Consider the following 20,008-nt stretch of genomic DNA (forward strand, 5'->3'; position numbering starts at 1 on the left):
TTAGGGTTTATCATTACTATCATTACTAGTAGCCGATTTTTCGGTTCGGGGGGCCTCATGGCGGGCGTGTGCGGTGATGTGCGGGCGCTTGGGCCTCCCGCGCCCGTGCCCGGGCGCCAGCGCCTGCACGCGCCATCACAGGGTGGCTCCAGGTACTTTGCCAATATATATATATATATATTATGTTAACATGTGTAGAGGGCTGCTGATACTCGCCCCGAATAAAAAAAAGAAACAAGCTCTTGGCAAAGGAAAAAGCAAGATTAAACTCAATTATTGATGCCACAAGAAAGCAAGAAAATACAGCATTACTCTGAAATTGTTGATGCCAGAGCTACTAGTTGGTGCCTCATTAACTTATCATTTGGACTTGGTTTTTCTGGCACTAGAAGATTATGACCAAAATTATGCAGAAGCTCTTCTTTAAAGAGAGTATCCTGCCGGTCTGGCCTAAATTTTAATGAATTGGGAAAGACACCCAAATAAAACCAAATTCTATTGGTATCATTGGAGTAATCTTGGCCCAAGAGCATGGTTCCTGAGATTGGGACATGTCACAGGTGTGTCAACCCATTAATTTTGAGCATTATTACATGAGCATCGTTCGTAATCACTGATTGGGTATCTCAAAGATGTGTCAACCCTTAATTGATCTCTCACATGTGCATTCAATCTTTGCCCTGAGATGTCATAGATTGCATGCACTGAGATGATTAACATAGCGGAAAATACTAGGTCATATATGAATTTTGAGCATTATTACAATATAGCATTATTTATCAGAGCTACAGTAAGCAAATAATGAGAGAACTACATCACTTGCAATTGCTTTTTAATTACTAATTAAACCTTAATGACTCAAATCATTAATGGTTGAAAACATAGATTCTTTTAAAGCCATATCTAACCTGTAAATTATTAAGAACTAGAGTGCTCAATAAAGTTTGTCCCATAAAAGATTATGTAAATCTGGGGAAATATTGAAATCAAAATAATATTTGCGTTTGATAATGAATTTTACAACAAAACTGTATTTTGGAAGGGCTTTTATGAAGAACCTCGCCCTCTTTGCCATATCAATCCATCCACATCATAATAAATATTGTATTAACTTTTCATACTAGGTTGACTTGTCTTGTCTGTATTGCATGGTTTCAACCAAATTAAGTACCCGGTTAGTGAGTAATGACCATTTAGGTTTGACTTTCTGTGGATGATGTGGGTTGGAACAAAATTTCCTATAAAACTGCATTTTTGAACTGAAATAACTTATTTGACCTAATATCAAGTTATCTTTTTAACAATATAGGTTGCTTCAGTTCATTGAATGCAAGGCCAAAAATCAAAAAATTTAACTTCATTAGACACATATGGTGTGAAATACTATAAAAATTTCCCTATTAAATCCGAATCACTATATTAACCTCCCACTCAGTGATTCTCTTTGTCTTTCTTCTTCACATGCTTTTCTCTCTCTCTCTCTCTCTCTATTTTTCTCTCTTTCACTCTCTCTCTGTTTTTGCCTCTATTCTCCGTTTGTTTCTATTTCCCCCTTTCTCTTTCTATCTGTCCTTCCCTCTGTCTCTTTTTCTTACCCCTCACTTTTACTTCTCTCATCCTTCCTTTCTCTCTTTCCCGCTCTCTGTATTTTTCTCTTTCTCTCTCTTTCTTTCTCTTGTTTTGCTTCCACTCCAAATATCCCACAAAGTTCTTTTTTTTGGTTGCAAATACACTAAAAAAGGCCTCCACTCCATATGCAATAAGTCACTGATTCCCCATTTCTTTTTATTTACAACCAAAAAGGTCTTTACGTAACATGTTTTCCTATATGTTGACTATGAACTTTTCCCTGATCATTTTATCTATTTTATAGGTAAATCATGAGCATAAAACTTTTGTTTAAATTTAAACTATGTCCACTTGTCATGTGGTCAAATGGGGATCTAAGAACAATGCTTGGATCGAATGTGTGCTGGCCTCAGCTTTGGGAAGGAATGTTGATCAGCCTTCACTTGTAAAGCGTAAGTCTCTTTGGACAGCTTAAGGTTTCTTGGAGGGTAAGGAGAGAAGGTACGGTTAGGCCCTTCGCATAAAATCGAGACATTTTATTACAATGTCCCCAATTACACCAAAGCCTATAGCCATTACAACAAGGGAAGACCAATGATGATACAGAAGTAACGAGATGGGCATAACACACACCGTTGGGTAGTGGCTCTCTTGTGCTTTGAGGCTTGAAGCCCCACCCGTGCGTCTATTACAATGTCTCAAATTACAACAGAGGCTGTAGCCATTACAACGAGGGAAAACCGAGGATGATACAGAAGTAACGAGATGGGGATAAAACGGGACACTGGGTAGTGGTGCTCTTGTGCCTTGAGGCTTGAAGCCCCACCCGTGCGCGTATCACAATGTCCTGAATTACACCAGAGGCCGTAGCCATTACAACGAGTGAAGACCAAGGATGATACAGAAGTAACGAGATGGGTATAACACACGCCGTTGTGTAGTGGTGCTCTTGGGCCTTAAGGCTTGAAGTGTGCCCTTGGGATTGGCACCAAACGCCAATGGGCTACGGCCCTCGGTGCATTTGTCGGTTGGACGTACCACATGCCCCAATGTCCATCTGCTGTAGCCCTATGATTGGTGTGTAGCCTTGACGATCCACACACCACCAATGACCGCGCTGACACCTCCAACGCTTTGGTCCACATTGGCGCTGCCATACTCGCTGCCCCAAGCCTTGTCGCATGCATTGCAACACTACATAGAGGGGTGCCCCCTGCCCTGATGTCGTCTCAGCGCCATGCCGTAGTGTCCTAGAAAGATAAATCTGAACTTGTTTCCGTTTCCTCCCAGCATTACCTTCTCTCTTTCCTTCCTTTCTTTCCCTATATTTTACACTCTCTCTTCATCTCACACTTTCTCTGTGTCTCATTGAATAACCATCCTTCCATCTGTCTAGAATTCCATAATAATGTATCTAACATTTTGAATGGAATAAACCATCCTCAAAAATATGTTTTATATTATTTTGGCATTAAACATAACGACACAAAGATAATACTGAGGATGAATTATTTATGATATAAATAATATGGGTTAAAATATTCATGAAATAAAGGTCTCATAATGGTTAGATGCATGTTTTTTTGAATAATTGCTTCGTAAACCTTGAATATTGATTGTAGAAATTTGTTCAGATCTTGACACTCCCATACCTTGTGTCCATATTTGGAGAAAATCTGATAAAGGAATTGGAAAGGCTGATTTCTTCTTCTACCCCGTCCTTGAGCACAATTTTGGGAATAACCCCTTTGATAGTAGTCTCTTCTTGGGCTGAAATTCTGGTTAGAGGTGGGTGGTTGACACATCTGTTTTTTATTAGAGTTGGCCACCAAAAGGAATCCATTTACACTCTCCATTTGATGCTTCATCAAATATGTGTCATTAGTGTTTAAATTTTCACCAATTTTCTTTAAACTCATATGAATATTATGTATATATAGATGGTAAATCATGATGGGAATATTATGTAGCAAGCCCCTTGATAAGGTTAATATAGAAGAAGTTTTACATACTTGATGTCCAACTATGTATAGTGCTTGTGTGATGCACATAAAATGGTTAACATATTCATCTGTAATCATTGTACATTTTCCCATGTTGTGTAATAGACATAACACGTAGTTTCTTAATGTGTGATTGGTTTTTGCTTGCAAATTTGGTCCCAGACTTTCAAAGGCTTCTCCCCCTCTGCAGACACAAGGAATGATTTATTTTGAGATGGTTAAATGGAGGAAGCCAATGACTTGCAGGTAGATTCTGCACCAAATTTTAAATTCAAGATTATCTACCATGTTTCCATGTTAATAGACCTATTTAGATCATACCCACTAAGCAGCAGTAGGATGATGCTTCTCCAAGTCTGATAGGTATCTGAGTGTAGCTGTTTGGTTATGGGGCTATGGTTTGGTGCATGAAATCCAAATTCAATGCAGAATTAATATATAAAACATAACACATATATAGTACCTTGGGGAACTTCAAGTTGCTCACTAGCTTGGCCTCTGGAAGTGTCCACGCGACTAGAGCATTGTTGGACCTCCTCACCTTCTTCACCAAGTCTGCAAAGAAATGGGGTTTCCCAGATCAGGCTGGAATGGGAACCTAAAATAGATGTCCCCTTATTTATATTTCTTAATAATTTTTCATAAAATTCTTATAAATAAATTATATCTTTTAAATTCTTATTAATAAATTATATCTTCCAACATGCACTTAGTCTTATGTGTGTGACCCTCGAGGCACATATATCATTCGCGTTATAAACTGTAAAGGTACAATAACATTTAGTGATCAAAATTATTACTTAACCATATCAAAATATACATTAATTGACCACTGATCGATATAGTCTAATTGATTGGTTAAGTTTCCAGCCCATGGGGTGCCAAGCTACACCTTGTGCTATAGAAGATATAGATTAGCCATTGACATCTTATGGAAGCTTATTTTTGATCTGTTATTGTACATCTACAACACTTTGTTCGCTTGAGAACCCCCAGAAAGTTAGGATATGGTCAATCGTCAAAGCCTAATCTATCATTCGATTAACAGTGACATGTAATGGGAATCATTGGAGAGTATGTTCTCCAATATCTTCACTAACCTGGCAAGGGATGTGCTTACATCGTCTTCCTCAAGTGAATCTCTTCCTATATCGATCTACAGACGATCATGTTTTGAACACTCAATAACCTCCGTGTACTTCTTATTACATCTAAGCTAACACATATTTGAATCTGATGGTTGGAGACTCTTACGCCGTAGTCAAAATATACATTTTCATCTACGAGATGTCTTTCATGTCTCAAGTCAACGGATCATTTATGTAAGCGTGACCTGAATCACCTTGATTGTCATTCAAGTATAATACCCTTGACGGATTCATACACATCAATTTAGGGAACCATTTTTCTATATAATGTATGATCAACAGAGTCATTCTTAACTGATGAAGATTTCTATAATATGCATGGAGTACATGATTGTCTACAGTGTTCCATATTGGAGCTATGAAAAATTTATGAAATATATTTTCATTCGGGAAAGATAGATACATCATCCTTTTTCATTAATTCGATGCCCATAAAGAAATGGGCATGTGCAAGCTCTGTAATTGTGTAATTAGATTGTAACAGTGTGACAAAGGTATTAGTTTCAAATGAATGCAAAGAGATTATGAAAATGTCATCAAAATTTATTAATATTAAAGTAGGATTTGTGAAAGGTGATTTCAAAAATATAGACATCAGTTTTTGATCAAAGAAAATCCAGCGTATGAAGAAATCTTGTTCGAATAATGACATATTGGCTTATTTTGGCCTAATTTAGGTACACATTCATTTTATGTTTTGTAAGAATTTCTTGAAATGCCAATCAATGGTGAACCCTAATAAGAATCATGCTATATCATTAAAACCAGTTATTTATACTGAAATATTTGGCATAGATTTTTTTGAAACTTTTCCACCATCCCATGGGCAAAAATAAATTCTGATGGTAGTCTAATATGTGTCTAAGTGGTTTGAAGGAACTTCTGCACAGAAAAATAATCTGTAGTGGTACTGAAATTTAACCTGAATATATTCTCTCAATTTGAATGTCCCATAGCGATCATAACTGATGGTGAATTGCATTTTAACAAATAATACTTCTGGTGTCTCCTTGAGAAGTATTGGGTTCACCATAAGATGACAACCCCTTATCACCTCGAGGCCAATATCCAGGTTGAAGTTAGTAATTTGGGAATGAAGAAGATCCACAAAAAGATTTTAAAGCCGGATGGTAAGGATTGGAGTGAATGATTACATGATGCCTTAAGGGTTTATATAGCAGCTATAAGAGCCATTGGAATTTCCCCAACTAGGCTGATATTTAGAAAGTCTTGTCTTCTGATAGACATTAAGCATTAAGCAGACTGGGTAAATAATCATATTAAATCTTTCTTTAGAAGATGTAGGGAAATATCCCATGCTACAATTATACTAGAATAATAAGGAATAAGAGAACTTGGCAATATATAATGCAAAGCTAAATGCTTTTCATCATAAAGATTAAACAGGAGAAAATTTTATAAGAACTAATAAATTTGGATTTATAACTCACATTTTGAAATTATTTCCAATGAAGCTTATGAGTCGATATGATAGACCATTTATTATAGTTCAATTATTTGATGATGGAACTGTTTTGATTTCAGATCCCACGACAGGTTAAAAGTTAAAAAATAAATCACAGTGGACTTACATGATGATTCAGAGATATGACCTTACAATAATTTATCCTAGTTAGTAGATTTTCTTAAAAAATTTAGACTTTGGCATTTACGTTTAATCTTTTTTTCTTTTTGGGTTTTATTTTAAGCTCCATAAATTGTTATTATATACATAGTTTAGATTATCTCCTCATTAGAATATTTCGATGTCTAATGACAGGGCTTCAACACACTCAGAAACAGCTGACTGTGATCAAGGATTCAAGAACAAAACACCAACTCATCCCACACTAAATGACGCAAGGAACCACGATTTCCCATTCATTTTATTTTTCTCTTCAGGTCTTGATTTCACTTGGGACAATGTATATTTCAAGATGTAGGGAAGAAAGATGTGGGTTCCAATTTTTATTCCTTGAATTATTTTAATTTAGGGGTTACCATTAAAATACATGAATTTTATCAAGACCATCTTTGTAAGCCATTCACCCCATGTGGTAAGAACTGGAACATTGAATTAAGGCTCGTGTAGCAGATCTCGTACCACTTTTAATGGTATGAGCCATGGCCTAGATTCATCTATTTTTATCCCAAATGGCTTGGATATATGGTAGGGTGAGTAACATACATGAAAAGGTATGTATGACAAATCCATCATCCACTTGTCATCCACCTAGTACTAACGTATTAGGTGGAAGGTTGAGTGAGCCACCCATCATCCACTTGTCAACGTCTTCTAGATCTTCATTAAGTGAACCTTTGTTGTAATAAAGTACTCATTTCTTCAAATCTCATGCTCCGATTTACCTTTCTTACAGCTACCTTAAGCCAGCTCGGGCCTGCCTATAAACTCTTCATACTTTTTCGAAGCCTAATTTCTTCAAATCTCACGCTCCAAATCACCTTTTTTAAAGCTTACCTTGAGCCAGCTCGGGCCTATGTGTGTAAACTCTTCATATCTTTGTAAGCCTACCGCGTACTATTCATCCATGGTCAGTCATTCCTTAGGTACCCATCTATTGCTTGTTAGCCTCACACACCTAAGATATGCTTACATCCAAGTTTATTATCTTCTTTCCGGTATTTGATAATGTTATTTCATGATATCATTTCCTTGTTATTCCCACTTTGTTCTCATCTGCGTCTTCTAATCACATTTTTAATTATTCTGTCCTAACGTGGGAGAATGTCATGATGAGTTTATTTATGATCAATAAATCATTTTTTTCACGGAAAGCTTCCATTTCTGTTAACCACTTATGAAAACTGACAACAAAAAAAAAGAAAAATATATATTACGGAGTTTCTTGTCTTTGGAGGCATGTAATATCTGTGTTTTATGATTTGTTCGTCCATCAATTTATCAGTCATGCTTGGGTGATGCGCACCATGTAATACACCACTTTTTGAAAATAGGGATTTTCATATTCATTGTTTTTTATGGTGTATTCTACTCTTTCATCAATTATAGGTGATAACACCCTAAATTCGGCCTTTATTTCATGTTACTAGCACAATTTTATGCATTTATAGAGTTTAAAATGGGATTGTTATCATATTTTTTATGTAATTAATGTTTCCAAGTGATTTCTGATTTTTCCCTAATTTTCTGTTAATTTTATGAATTTTATGGGATTTATTTAAGATTGAAATCATTATTTTAAGTGAAAATGGCAGGTTTAAAATTTAATTTTGAGGTTAATTAGTGTGGGGATGAATTAATGAATTTTCTATAATTTTCTGGAATTTTCTACGATTTCTCAGGATTTTATTGGATTTTTCTGGGTTTTATTTGAGGAAGAAATGAATTTTAAAAGAAAAAAGGTATATATTTATAAGGCAAAAATGAGTGTTGAAGCCATTTTACAACTTTGAGGGGCATTTTTTAAAGTTGCGTTGCAATTATATCCCTAAAACAGCTTTCGGTAGTGGCATAGACATAATTATGTAAACTTGGCAGGGACTTAATTGAAAATATGCTTGATATTTTTATAATTTCATGAAAAATCAGAGGAGAGAGAATGCGCGAGGACCATATAGAAAATTACTTTTGGGTGGTGTCAGGCGCAATTTTCCATTTTAAGGACTTTATAGCAAAACCAGCAGAGAGACTTTCGGGTGATTGACGTGGCCTCATGTGGCCCGTCGGATGCGAATCCGACGCCGCTTGATGAGGGAGGCCACAGGGAGGTAAGTTCACCGCCCGTGCGGTGCATAGAATGTGCACGCACGGGCAGTGACGTGGCGTGTTTTGAATTGTATGTGTGCTGAAGAACGCACGTTTAGATCCGTAGCATATGTACTGCTTGCATTTTTTTTAATCTTTTCGTTTGTTTTTATTTTTCGGCAGGGGGTACGTGGCGCTCAGAGATCGAACCCAAAAAGAGGAATTCAAAATGCGTCCGCCAAATGAGAAGACGACACATCATGGCGTGTTACAAAAGAAATTAATAAATAAATAAATTTAAATGCAATGGTTAATATTGGTTTAAATTCATTTATTAATAGCTTTTGATCGTGAAGTCCGTTTGAGATGAATTTTTTAATGGATTCGCTCGTCTTAATCTCCTCTTTTTATCTGTATGGTTGGATTAATTAATATCTGGCCTACATTGATGGATAAAAATTAATTACTAATTAGGGGTAAAATGGTAATATTTACCATTTAACCTAAGTATAAAAGCTGAATTTTGAGAGGAGGGGGTCATTCTGGATGGTGCTCTATAACAGCTGCAAGACAGAGAGGAGCTCCAGCTTGGATCAACTTGTTTGGTACTTTTTTCTTCTTTATATTGGAACTTTTTGTGTATTTTTGGACGTTGTTAGTTGAATTTCTTAATTGTTCCTCTTGATCTTTGTCTGAACTTCTAAATCGCTTGGCTTGAGCGGTATGTACAAGCCCTGACTAGGATTGAGAGGAGAAATTGAGAGATTCACCTAGCCATTCAAAGTGCATATCAAGAAAACTATAAAAAACTTATAAAAAAGGGTTAACTTTCTAGGAGGTTAAATTTCCATTTTATTATCCAATAGAGTAATTATTCCTGAATTATCAAACCTACAAAACCAACCAAAACAAATCAAAATTTTCTTCTTAATCTCTCTAGTTGAATTCTTAGGTCCTTTCAATTGGATCAATTAATTCAATTTAGAGCCCCATATTCTTCTATTCCTCTCATCTCTCCTATCTCCCTTTCTAAATTCCTCATTTAATTAGGGGGATTTGATCTTCATTGAAGATCAAATTAGCTTTAATTAGTGTCAAATTATTCAAGTGGATAATGAATTGAATTTACTTACTAGCTTCCCTTGGACGATACCCTTTACTTATCACTACACATCTTAAGTAGGGTTTTATAAATTTTGTTGTATAAGCTAAAATTTACAAAGATAAGGGATTAAATTTGGTAAAATTGACCCCTATTTTTGGCTTATCAATAGGAGTAAGTGATCTATGTATTATACGCCCATCCTTTATCCCCTGTATTCATTTCTTCCTTTAATTTAATCCATCCTTCATTCATTTTTTGCTTAACATGTTATTAGATAGGAGCCTCATGACACGTTTGAAATACACATAATTGATATTACTTGCTTCATTGAGAGGAGAAGAATCTGCATCTTTTATGTTTTAGATGAGAGGAAACTTACTGAAAAATCCAAAAAATGAGTATCCACCACTTGTAAGATATTGATATGCATATGAAGAAAGGAGAGAACATCAATGATAAGCCAGAAATAGGGGGTGAATTATGTAATTTTATAATCCTTTATAATTGTTGATTTCAGCTTATGAAATAAAATTTATGAAACCCTAAATTTAAGATGTATAATGATGAGTATAGGGATCGTCCAAGGGAGGTGAGTAAAGCAATTAAATTACTAATTCAATTGAATGATCTGGTCTTTATTAGGGTTAATTTAATCTTCAATGAAGATCAAATTACCCTAATTAAATGAAGAATTTTGGAAAGGAGGGTATATAAGATGAGAAAAGTAGAAAACTTAGGGATTTCTAAATTGACTTATTTGATCCAATAAAATGGATCTAGGGAGTCAAATAGAGGGGTTAAGAAGAAAATTTAATTTTTATTTGTGTTTAGAGGAACTGACTATCCAAACTAGATCACTACTTTCTCATTCACTTAATCTAATCTTCCTAGAAATTAAACTCTTATTTTATTTTATTTTTTTGGTCTTAATGTGTTAGTGGAATTGTTAGATCAATTCGATAATCACTCCTCTGGATTCAATTAAGGTCTTATACACGCCACTCAACCTAAACGATGTGGAATTTCAGACTAAGATCGAGAAGAACAATAAGAAATTCACTAGCAAATAATCCCAAATACACTAAAATTCAAATACAATGAATTAAAAATACCAAATAAGGTTGATCTAAGCTCTATATCCTCTCTGACTTGCAGCTGTGAAAGAGCCCCCTGCAGAATGACCTTTTCAACTTGAATTTCTGTTTTTATACTTAGGTTAAATGGTAAAAATTGCCATTTTACCCATAATAAATAATTATGCATCAATGTGGGTTTGATCTGAATGATCCAAACATATAGATAGAAAGAGGAGGTTGAGATGTTGAGCTCAATCTGATTTCAGGATTAACAGTTTTAATAAATAAAAATTGACCAATCTGAGGCATTGGATCAATGTTTCATTTATTTAATTGAAGTTTTGAAAAACCCATATTTTGTGTCGATTGCTAATTGTCTGGCAAGTTTCATAAAAAATTTGGCCCCTCCTGTCTCAGCATGCCACGTACCCCCATCCTGAAATTAAGAGAAAAGTAAAAAAAAAATGAAATACATTAGAAAGCACACTTACCTGTGTGTTTTTACTCTTGTCACCCACCCAAAAGATGCCACATCACCTCCCGTGCATGCATACTTGTATGCACAACATAGGTGGTGCACTTATCTCCCTCAAAAGTTGCCTATACTGATCGCATTTAAGTCGTCAGATTCTCTTCCGACGGCCAAGATTTGGCCAGATAGCCCTGAAAAATCTGTTTCTTGAATTTTTCACAAAAGTCCCTGCTTCAATTCGCCCGCACAAAGGGATGCTACCTAGAAGTATTTGTACATATGCTTCTCCACTTTCTCTTTTCTCCATATTTCCCAAAAAACATAGAAAAATCCAGATTATTTTGATAAAAGTCTCAAAGTACTTTGAATTGGATCTTTATGACTGCAATGCTCAACCGAGAGCTTTTTTAAAGGCATATTTGCAACCAAAATTTAAAAAGAGTCCCTACGACTTAAGAAATTGATTAAAACTCCTATTTTCTTTATAATTATATCTTTTTTCAATTAGACATTCATTTCTGTTTCAAATAAATTCCCAAAAAGTTTGAGCAAATTCTAGAAACATCTAGAAAATTAATTTAATTTAACATTAAATTTAATTTTTAAACCTTCCATTTCCATTTTAATAGAGTTATTACAAGCTTAAATAAATTCCATAAAATTAATAAAATTTGCGGAAAATTAGAATACAATCAAAATTCACTCGGAAAAATAATTAACATGTAAATATATGATAACAACCATATTTTAAACTCTTAAAATGGAGAAAATTTTGCTAATTACTTGAATCAATTAGAGAATTTTGGGTGTTATATACATTCGACTTAGACATTGCTAGTCTCTTAGCAACATCTGGGTATAATGACAAATTCTTATGTTTTATGTTGTTGGTCAAAGAAAAAAAGTATTGGAAGTGGTAGACATTTCAATCACGAGCTGAGACAAAACACTGAATGAAAATTTGAGCGTTAACCTTTTCAGGAATGTGGGGTTCCCTTCTCCTTGGTTTGGATGCCTAGGTGGATGAAAATGGAGTGTACTTTCTAGGTATGACACTATACCCCTAGGGTAATCTTTACTTAGTACTAGTCTGTCCATTAGCTTTCCTCCTACCCAAGAATAGAAGAAGCCAATTTCCTCCTCCAGTTGAGCAAAGTATATGGAAGATAACAACAAGAATATATGTTAGAATTATCGGGATTTTGATTGGAATTTTCGAAGTCTCATGAATGGGATAAGGTAAGTGGTAAAAATTGGATGAATTTATGGTCAAAGAGAGGCGGTGCTACCTAAGATAACCTAATCCCAAGATTTTAGAAGAAGTGGGGGGGATAGAAAAGATGTGACAAATATGACGATACATAAATGCAGACATATTCATCAACTATTTACGATATTATAAGGCAATACATATGACCATGAATGGAATACTAACATAAAAAAACATACACATCAAACCCCATTCTTTTTGTGTTTTTTTGTTTTTTTTTCATTTTTCTCTTTTCTTGTTTTTTTATCTGATAAATGGTTTCTAAACATCTTATCATAACTAACAAGGAATGACATTCTAAAGATGAAATGGCAATCGGAAATTATATCATTCATTGTTGTGATAAGATGTTTAGAAACCATTTATAAGATGAAAAAAACAAGAAAAGAGAAAAATGATGCTAAAAATCATGCTAAAAAATTGCCATTTCCATTCAAAGAAATGTATACGCCAATCTGTAAAATAATTTTTTCACAAAAAGGTTCAACCTCAACTTCATTATCATCTTTTCCTAGGTTGAACTTTAAATAATTCATTAGGCACACCACAAATTCTCTTTCCATTTCTATATTTTCATCATCATCATCCTCATTGAAGCTTGCTCGTTGTTAATTTATTTCACATGATTTCTGTCATCAAGAAAAAACATGTAAGACATCAGATATTATTTCATCCACTGCTTCCATTGAGATGCTTGATTTACAACAATTATCCCTCCATAAGTTGACAAAAGAATTATGTATGGAAAATTCATTCATCTCTTTGCCACACATTTAGCATGTGGGTTTATATATAATTCCATTATGCAGTGCTTTTGAAAAAGGAAGAGGAGGTTGATATTCTTCAAGCTGAAAATGGGTATGTTCAACCTGACATTCCTCATCTTTTTTCACCTTTTCTTCCATATCATCCTGAAACATTAACTCAGAATCAGTATAACATTCTGATGGTGATTTCACATTCCTATGCACTTCATCCTCCCAAAAATGTAAATTAAATATTTCCACAATCTTCAACTTAATAATTTGCATTTTTCTGACAAAATAATGTTCCTCAAGGGGATCGCTTTCTGCTAATAAATCCTTCAAAAATTTACAAACATATTTCTCCTTATGCAAAAGCCTTGAGAAGTACTCTCTTTTTTCACGTAAATCATTTGTTTTTGTAGGAAATCTTCTAATCGTATTATCGAGTAGCATCATGTTGGAAAGACATTCATGTTTGAACTCATACTCATATTCAAGAAAATAATTCTTCAAAAACTGGTCAATCTCTTTGGAGTCATCAAGCCGGAAATTTTTCTCTTGAATGAATCATTGAAAATTCATTACCAAAACACATAATGCCCTTTGGAAAATGAAGCTGAAAATTTTTGCAGTGAACTTGTAGAGGAAAGTCCAAATGATGGCTATTTCCCCCACTCAGTGTGGATGGTCCAAAGGGGGCATGACATGAGTGTGGAAGCCATGATCATGGGTATTATAGAAAGAAAATTTAAGGGTTGTTGCCTCTGTAGATTCCAGATAATACGAATGCGCATGATAATTGGGAAGGCCTTATATTTATGATTATTTTGTCAGAAAAAATGCATTTTATTAAGATGAAGATTGTGGAAATCTTTAATTTACATTTTTGGGAGGATGAAGTGCATAGGAATGTGAAATCACCATCAGAATGTTACACTGATTCTGAGTTAATGTTTCAGGATGATATGGAAGACTGACTTTTAGAATTGACTCTAACTATTTAGTTAGGGTCAGGAATAATAAACGATGAAATAAGTATTTAAATGAATTAGTAGTAATAAAGGTAGTAAGATAGTAGAAGATTATCAATTGATAAGTGGGCTATTTAAAATTTATAAATAATGTATCACTTTCAGATAGTATGTAATGGTAAAGGCTGTTAGATGATATTAAGAGACAAAGAGATAATAAGTGATACAGTATTTATGTTGCTTCTAGGGGTAGTATTGTGATAGATATCACGGGAAGCTAGGGAGTTGAGTGTTGAAATGAATTAGTGGTTTATAATGAAAATTAGGTTAAGAAAGGTAGTAGAAGAATGATGTTTATATATTCAATTAAGTATTAATAGAAGTGAGGTGCAGAGAGATATTAGTAAGTATGTTATGAATAGTAATTATATGTAGGGCAAAAGAGAAAGTTATGGTAATTAGAAATATTTTGTATAATTAAATGATTAGGGATACCTTGTTATAATAGAATACAACCTATAGTGGTCTCTATTTAAATTGTGGAAAAATTCTCAGTGCACAAAGCATGTTCAATGGATATCTCAAAAGAGGCTGATCTATAAAAATACGATGGACGCACATTTCTGTTCTATTCAAATAAAAGTACATGCAATTAATGTTGTTATTAAACTATTTTTCAAACAGTTTGAGCCAAGATCACACCGTATGTGCCCTGATTCTCGCAAGCTTAGGCTGCAGACGTTGGTCGCCACCTCCTAATGTAGGTGTGCATCGTTTCTTGCCTTCCTCGATGCTTGTGCTGATCTAAACATTCCTCTACTCTTTTTGGAGCTGTCCTAGGTGGTTGAAGCTGTCAGAGGAAGTCCTAGTGCTTTCCTCTGATTGTTCTGTCACCAGATGGCTCTCACATTGCTGATAGATCAATGGATCAAAATATCCCAAATTAGTCGGCCATCGAGCCCTTTAATGGATTTGGAATGACTTTGTCACAGTAGATGGTGCTCACTCACTTGAGGATCCTTCCACACTATCAGATGGCTTATAACGGTCCCCCCTTAATCAAAAAGCGTCATTTGGTCAACGATGAGGAGTGTAGAAGATATATCTGCCCCAGGCTATTGGATGCCTCCTTACAAATGGTTAACGACTGTGATTAAATTGGCCGTTGACCTATTTTGTCCCTATGCACCCTAAAGCCCAGTCAGATGCTTTATCATCAGCATAGTCAAACCTCTTCCTCTCTTCTGATTCATTTTTCGATAGGCCCCACCATTCCCTTCATTTGTCGGGACCAATCAAAATCCTACAGAAGGAAGTAATAAAAAACCTTTTTAAGATATAACGTGAATCATCCACTTAAGATTTTTCCTGTTATGAACCGGGGTTTGGGTCAGTTGACTCAAAGCCCAATCATGATTTCCTTCATATTTTTTTCTTTGGCGGCCGTTGGGCATCAATCCTACTCTGTTTTGATCAGTGCAGCCCAGTGCAAAGCTCAAAGAGACTATTGCTGCAATCCCATATCGGAAGAGTTTTTATATAAATACTCTTTGAGATTCTTATTAAATTAAAATACCTTAACCCCCTGTGCATGTGCACGGGATCTGTGCATGTGTTGAGGCTCTTAATTAAACTCCATGTATGAGCCTTCAAAGGCCCTTTGTGGAGGCTTTTGAGGGCTCCTTGTGCGGTGGCGCTCATTGCCTCCTGGTCAGTTGAGTCCTTCCAGATCCTTATCTCAGATGCTGGCTCTGGCCCACTTCAAACCCCTCTTTTTATTCTCTTCTTTTTTTCAATTTATTGCATTTATATTCCCAACTAAAATGTACTGTAACCACTTGTGCAAGAATTAGTGCCATTAAAAGAAATAATTTGGAAACATGTTCTAAATGGGAATAAATGGTGTTTGAAAGTTAGAAATAAATTTATTTAAGAAGGGTGGTTTTGAGGTCACTCCAAAATAAATGCACAAAATGGAAATTTATAATAAATAAACATTAAATCACTAAAATGATGCATGGGCTGACTCTAAGATGTATAGATTTTCATGACTCAAAATCAGTTTATCACACACCACCTGTTGCCACTTGACAAGTTGAACGGTGACCAATAAATAAATTATGTTAATGATTGACGTCAATTAAACATTGAATCTCGTGAATAAGTCGTAATTCCATGATACATGAATTACTAACGCTCATCCTTTATTAAAATTTTATTGTAGGCAATGATGTGGCCCAATGAAAAAGAGTGATTTACATTGAAATAAACATGACACCAAGAGCGAGACAACCAGATTTCAATATCTCTTATTATTATTATCTTTACTTTCCAACTGGTGAAAAAGTGGTGCCAATGACATGTGATAGGACACATGGCTTGTATATTCACACATGGCACTGATGTGCCCATCATTTAGTGGGATGTTTATAGCACACATTAATGCGGCACACACTGATGTGCAACCATGTCACAGGACCCGTTTGAATATAATATTATTGATAAGATTATGTTGTAAGTCTTGTTTTTTGTCTTTTTCATACAGGGACACATGGTGTGAGAGATGGTGTAAATCGCGGATGATAGTTTGCAAATTTGAGAAAATTATTGCATTTAATGTAATGGTTAAGGTAAAATCTGAACTGAAATATGACTGATATGATGATGAGGAGAGATAAAATGAGAGATGAATGATGACCAAAATGAGAGAACAGATGATGAGGATGATCCATGATGTGGATGGCGATTCTCAAAGATTAGGATGAGGATTCTCCACGATGCTGATGACAACGAGGGTAAGGCAAGTGTTGATAGAGGGGAGGACAACCCCTTACAATGTGGATGATGCATAAAGATGATGGGAACATCAACCCTCGATAATGTATAAGACAACCCATACTGATGGGGATGGCTAGCGTGGACAAGAGGCACAACCATCTTTGACAATGAAGACAATGACCACTGCCGTTGAGACCAGCTAAAAGGGATAAGGGGAACCATGATTGTTGATGATGTGCTAGATGACCGTAGAGGACATGGATGACAATGATAAATGACAGGGACAATGAATGTGGACACCAAGGGAGACAACTATTGATGACGGTGATGGGGTTGTCACACCGACAAGATGAAAACCAACATCGACAGGGAAGATGACCAATGACAATGGGGATGACAATCAATGATGATGTGAAAAGTAGATGCCTTCATCAGCATCATCAATAATGAAGGAGGTGATCAGGCAATGATGGGTCATTGACATTGGTTTGCATCTTCATTAGTCATTGTTCCATCATCATCCTACTCTTCGGGTCATTGTCCTTGTCATCAAGGGGCCCATCACCTTCTTCACTCTCTTTCACTCGATGCCCCTCTCTCTCTCTATCTCTGTTGCACTCTTTTTTCACTTTCTCTCTCGTCACAGTTTTTTCTTCTTTCTCTTGCTCTCTATCTCTGCCGTTGGTTAGTGCGCTCTATCTCTATTTGGCTATCTCTTCTCTTTCTCTTGCTCTCTATCTCTGCCGTTGGTTAGTGCGCTCTATCTCTATTTGGCTATCTCTTCTCTTTCTCTTTCCCTCTCACTCTCTCTTTTGCTCTTTCTCTCTCTCTCTTTGTGTCCCAGTATTTTCATTTCTCTCTCTCTCCTTAATGCTCACGCTTTTTTTCACTTTCCCTTTCACCTTGCAATATTTCTCTCTTCCTCTCTATTCTTTATCACTCTCCATTGTGCTTTCTCTTTCAATCTCTCTCTCTCTCTCTCTCTCTCTCTTTCTCCATTCCTCCCTATACATATTTAGTCTTAATCACCGTCCATGTGTCTGTCATCAGTTTTGTTTTACTTGAGAGACAAATGACAGAATGGGACTGATATAAAACATAGGGAGATGGCAACATGGATGGAATGAAATGCTGTGTACAAATAACTAAATCACCATCCATGTGTCTGTCATAACTTCTGCGTCTCACCTCAGATAGAGCTGAAACCCATCCCATTGGATTCAGAAGGGCAAAATATATAGGAATCGACTCAAAAATCGTCCACAAACAGACCAATATAGCTCCGAATCGAGTGGATTAAAGTTTGAGGTAGTTTTTTTATTTTCGATTTTTATTTCGCCAAACTCTCCTCATCTAGAAGCAAGAATTACGTCAATTTTGGGCTTGGATTGCTCGGTCTGGACAAGAGGAATCAAAAGGTACTATTTATTCATGCTAATTTCATGTTTTTAGATAGATTTTAATGTTGAAAATCTTCATTTACCGCCAAAAAATCCCGCGAGGCCGCAATCCAATGTGGGCCGCTGATTCATCGGGGCATCCTAGCTGGCCACCTGACGTGGATGAGACGCCGGCGCGCCAGCTAGGACAGGTCACCACCTTAGACAGGCCAACGTGTACACGTCAGAAGACATGCACTTAGCCATGTCATCATCTACATACGCGCGAATCGTCGGATCAGACAGCCGAGACGTATCTGACGGCCATCATTTATCGAAAACCAAAAAAATACAAAAAAAAATCAAAAAACATCAAACGCGCCAACGCCACATCATTGGCAGCATTAAATGCTGCTGATGACGCATCGTCCAATAGGGCTAAAGAGACCCTCGACCCTGCCACATGTCATGGTCTGATTCGCCCAGAAGGTGGTCCCGAACTACCCCCTCACATAATTCAATAAAATGAGCGATTGGCATTTAATGCCGATGGCTCATTTACCGCTCCTTTACACCTAGGGCCGCTCACAACAGCCACATCAAATATGTCGGTTCATAGCCCACCAGATCAGCATGTCGATCCACTAAGGATCGTTGGATCTACTGCATCAGCGGACAACTAGACTGCTGGTGACGCAACTGATACTGCATTTATTGCTCTATCAACGCCCACCATCCTTGACCGTTCCACGCCTGCCATTTTGATGACATTCTCGTCTACAGCCAATCGACAGACGAGCACCTCGACCACCTCCGGCAGGTTTGTACCGTCCTGCGGCGCGAGCAGTTATACGCTCACCCCAAGAAGTGCAGCCTCCTCACTACGGAAGTTGCTTTCCTTGTGTTCATCGTCTCCGCTCAGGGCGTTGCCGCGGACCCGGAGAAGGTCTGGGCCATCACGTCGTGGCCGACACCGGCCAATATGCACGACGTTAGGAGCTTCATAGGTCTCGCGACCTTCTATAGACGATTCATACGGAACTTTAGTTCTGTCACAGCTCCCATCACCGACTGCCTCAAGGAGGAGTCGTTCGCTTGGACACCGGCAGCAGAACGAGCTTTCCAGCAGAACGACTTTGGGAAGGTATTCGAGGTCACATGTGATGCCTCGGGCATCGGGATTGGTGGCGTCCTTAGCCAGGAGGGTCGCCCCATCGAGTTCTTCAGCGAGAAGCTGAATGACGCCAAGCTGCTTTACTCCACATACGACAAGGAGTTTTATGCCGTCATACAGGCCTTACGGAACTGGCGGCACTACCTCCTATCTTCGGAGTTCGTCCTCTTTTCGGACCACGAGGCGCTCAAGTATCTGCACTCGCAGCAGAAGTTGAGCGACTGACACGCCAGGTGGGTCGAGTACCTATAGGACTACACATTCATCATCAAGCACAAGAAGGGCAAGGACAACGTCGTTGCCGACGCCCTTAGTAGGAGAGCCCATGTGCTAAACGTCATGAAGGTGACAGTCCTAGGTTTCGAGACGGTCCGACAAGGGTAAAACAGCTGCCTCGATTTCAGCTCGATCATCGCCGAGGTCCGACGAGGCCCGTCCCAAGATTATCGAGACTTAGTGATGGTTAGACTTAGGTCGGAGAGGTACTCTCCCGGGATGGCCACGAAGCTGCATGCTCGTAGTGCCGGCTCGTTCCCGATCCTCATACTGCATTTACGGGCCGCCAGGGAGTCCGAGAACGAATGGTGGCA

This window comes from Wolffia australiana, chromosome 5 (genome assembly GCF_029677425.1).
Source record: "Wolffia australiana isolate 7733 chromosome 5, ASM2967742v1".
NCBI lineage: Eukaryota > Viridiplantae > Streptophyta > Magnoliopsida > Alismatales > Araceae > Wolffia > Wolffia australiana.